We start from the raw sequence: 3,951 nt of genomic DNA on the forward strand, positions 1-3,951 counted from the left end.
GCTTTTTGTAGATGGCAGACTTTTGATGACAGCGTCTATTTCCTTAGGGGATACAGGACTATTTAATTTATTTACCTGATCTTTATTCAGCTTTGTTAAATGGAATCTTTCAAGAAAATTGTCCATTTCATTTACATTTTCAAATTTTGTTGCACACAACAAAATTTTGAAGCAGGACCTAATGATTCCTTGGATTTCCTCAGTGACTGCTGTTATGTCCCCCTTTTCATTTCTGATTTTGTTGATTTGGACAGAGTCCCTCTGTCTTTTAATTAGATTTGGTTAAGGCTTTGTCTATCTTGTTGATTTTCTCTAAGAGCCAGCTCTTGGTCTCTTTTATTCTTTGAATTGCTCCCGTTTTTTCTAATGTATTGATTTCAGCCCTGAGTTTGATTATTTCCAGCCATCTACTCCTCTTGGGTGTGTCTGCTCCTTTTTTTTCTAGTGCTTTCAGATGTGCCATTAAGTTGTTTGTATTAGATATCTCGAATTTCTTTCTGGAGGCACTTAGTGCTATGTACTTTCTTGTTAGGAGTGTTTTCCTTGTGTCCCACAAGTTAGGGAAAGTTGTACTTTCATTTTCATTAAGTTCTAGGAAGTCTTTAATGTCTTTCTTTCTTTCCTTCCTGACCCAGGTGTCATTGAGTAGAGAGTTTTTCAGTTTCTATGTGTGTGTAGGCTTTTTGTTATTTCTATTATTATTAAGGCATCGTTTTAGACAATGATGGTCTGGTACAAGGCATTATTTCAATCTTCTTGTACCTGTTGAGGCTTGCTTTGTGCCTGACCATATGGCTAATTTTGGAAAAGGTTCATTGAGTTGCTGAGAACAGTGTATATTCTTTTGTGTTTGGGACAAATGTTCTGTAGACATCTATTAGGTTCATTTGATTTAAGTCCTCTGAAGTGTTGTTATTGAAAGAGAATTTTATTAGGCCTACTTATTTTCCAAGTTTTAATATTTGCCCACAATCATAGGTCTGAGTAGTTTCCACCTAAAACATATATCATGCTAAAATTCAATCTTCCCTAAGATTAAGTGTAGTCCACAAATGTCTTGCCCACATTGGTGAATGTGTCCTGCACAGATCATGACTGTAGGTTCTTCCTAACAACAAACTTGAAAGACACAATCTGATGCTCAGGACATTTTCATACAGTAATTTTTCATTTCAAGATTACAGCTCCATTTCTCTTGCAATTGGAAGTTTCATTGACTTTCAGAACAAATTTGACTTTGAATATGTTTCACAGATGACCACTGCCTAAAAGCTTATCCCTCCAGTATACACAATACAAGATTTTTATGTATCTGAGTTCTAAGTATCTTAAGATAGTCACTTTGTAGAACAATGAATCCTTATGGGTAGCACTTCAGAGATATTTTATTTCTTACAAATAGCAGGCATGTGGTAATTTTACATGGGAAAACATGAGAGTATTTATCCGACATACTTGTATCATATTTTGATAATTTTCAAAGCATCTCACTATTTGTTATTATTATACTTCTTTTTTCTGTTTTTGTTGTTTGTTTTTACAAATCAAGCTTTATTGGAACACAGTTACTTCCATTTTTTTCACTCAACATCTACGGCTATTTTTATGCTATAAGGACAGAGTTAGACAGTATGACACAGACAACATGTCCTGCCGAACCCAAATTATTTACTTTCAGGTCTTTTATTGAGCATGCAGGCTGATACCTAACTGAGTAATAAGTGACACTTGCCTTACTGTATACTTGCATCATATTCAGAGGGATCCAAAAGGTTACAGTCAGAGAGAGTATGTCAATAGGAGCCCAGTGTCGGGTGTACACATATAGGCTAGTATTTGGAAGATGGAAGCAGGAGGATTTAAGAGTTTGTGGCTACCTTGGCTATATAAGAACTGGTCTCAAAGGAAAAGAGAAAAAAAGAAAAGGAAAAACTGACATGTGGGTTAAGGCTTTTATGACATTTAGGAAGGTCGAAAGAGGAAATTAAAAGTGCTAAACACCAGGTAGTATGTCTAGGCAATAATTTCAGTGAACTGGACTCTGTTCCAGAGAAAACAAAGAGCCAGTGCAACGCACATGATTATAGCTTTATGTCAATTGAACATATCTTGTGTTGGCAAGCGTAGACGGCCTGCTGACAGAATTCTGAGCAGCTGACAGATTGTATCCATCATGTTGACCTCTTTCTCTGAAACAAACAAACAAAACCAACCCCCTCAAAAAAATAAAATAAAACAACAACAAATGTTCAGGAGAGATGCAAAAGGAAAGGTTAGGAACAGGGCTAGGGGGCCTGGGCTCAGGACTCAGAACTTCATGGGGATGAGAGGGCAGTATTTTGGATACTTTCTGTCACAGTGCTTGTCAAAGCTCAGCTGCCCAGTAGCCTCCACAGCCTGGATCTTGGGAGCACTGTTCCCATACAACCACTTCATCTCGGGTTGGCGCCACTCCCTAGGCTTCTCAGATGGGGGATCCACTGATGGGTGACGGAGGTAGTATAGACCACAGCCGGCATTCACACGGTCATTCTGGCTCTCCACTTCCTGCTGCTGTTGTTGCCGATGCTCTTCTCTGAGTCCCTTGATCTCTGCAAAGTACTGTTGGAGCTCCTCTGTGATTTCCACATGGCTCAAGTCTGCATTCTACGTCGTCATCCAAATCCGACTCCAGCTCTTGCTCTTCATACAGTGCTTCTTCTCTTGGGGATGCCTGGGTCTTGCTGCTGTCATGCATGGCTGCCTAGGGCTTTTGAGATGTGAAAGACTGTAGGGAGACTCCAGACAGGCTGTGTGCTGTTCCGGATAGTGCCAAGGATGCCCAGCCCCATAAGCAAGAGAGTTCCAAGGAAGAACTCCATGAGGAGAGAACTATGGTGAATTAAATTAGGAATCCATGGCCTTTCTGTCCGCATTCTGGTGGCTTCGCATCCTAACCATTGCATGATGATAAAGTCGCCACTATCTTGCATATACTGGGTGAGAGTACCAAGAGGTAGTAGCTTTGGATGCCATTGCTGCTGTCTCTGACTGCCAACGTCCAAATGGACACTCGTGGGCACTCAGCTTGCAGATCTCAGGCCGTGGGCTGTTATTCTATTTCTTATAGTAACTTGCAGTTAGTAAGATTGCTTGAGTGTGTGTGTGTGTGTGTGTGTGTGTGTGTGTGTGTGCTGATAGATGTGGCAATACCACAGTGTACCTGTGGAGGTCAGTGAAGAAATCCAGAAATTATTTCTTGCCTTGCCTTTTTCTTTGTTTTGAGATGGGGTTTCTTTGCTGCTGGTGCTGTTCCATATGTACCAGGTTAGCTGGACTATAAACTCATTTAGCTTTTTGTGTCTCCACCTCCCATGCCATAATAAATGCCCTGGCATTACAGATATGCGGGACCACACCAAACCTTATTTGAGTTCTGGAGAGTCAAGCTCAGGTCTTTATGTTGCAGGGAGAGTGCTTTACCCAATGAACAATCACCTCAGCCTAGGGGGTGAGTTTGCACTAACAATGTAATCATTTGGAGATGCCACAAAAAATAGAAAAAAAAATACTGAAATTAAGTCATTTAATCAAGATAACATTAACCTCTAAGTATTCAAGCAAAGAGTCACTCACATTTTATTTTTCAACCAAAACAAATTAAAATCCATGATAGGCCTCAGTCAAGCCTCATATGTCAAAGAGTCAAATTGTTAATACAAAGATAAAGTCAAGGGAAGTTAAAATTTCTCCTCCAGTAAACATGAATGATAAGAAATATTGTGGCCTTTTGGTTAATGTAAAGAATGTTTTGGATGTCTGCACAGCTCAGCAAGTCAGCTCATTTCCTTAAGCCAAATCTTAATCCAGAACAGTTATCTAACTTTATTCAATTCAGTGGAGTCTCAGAGAGAAGAATAAACCACAGAAGAAAAAAAAAAAAAAAAAAAACCTTCATAGCATAAAAGGGCC

The 3,951-nt window shown here is 39.5% G+C and overlaps 1 pseudogene; it reads right to left on the bottom strand.

Moving 5' to 3' along the window:
* Positions 1-2,307: 2,307 nt before the first annotated feature.
* Positions 2,308-3,015, bottom strand: LOC110564287 (gem-associated protein 8-like; annotated as a pseudogene).
* Between the last annotated feature and the right edge of the window lie 936 nt (positions 3,016-3,951).

The sequence above is a fragment of the Meriones unguiculatus genome, chromosome 10 (genome assembly GCF_030254825.1).
Source record: "Meriones unguiculatus strain TT.TT164.6M chromosome 10, Bangor_MerUng_6.1, whole genome shotgun sequence".
Classification (NCBI taxonomy): domain Eukaryota; kingdom Metazoa; phylum Chordata; class Mammalia; order Rodentia; family Muridae; genus Meriones; species Meriones unguiculatus.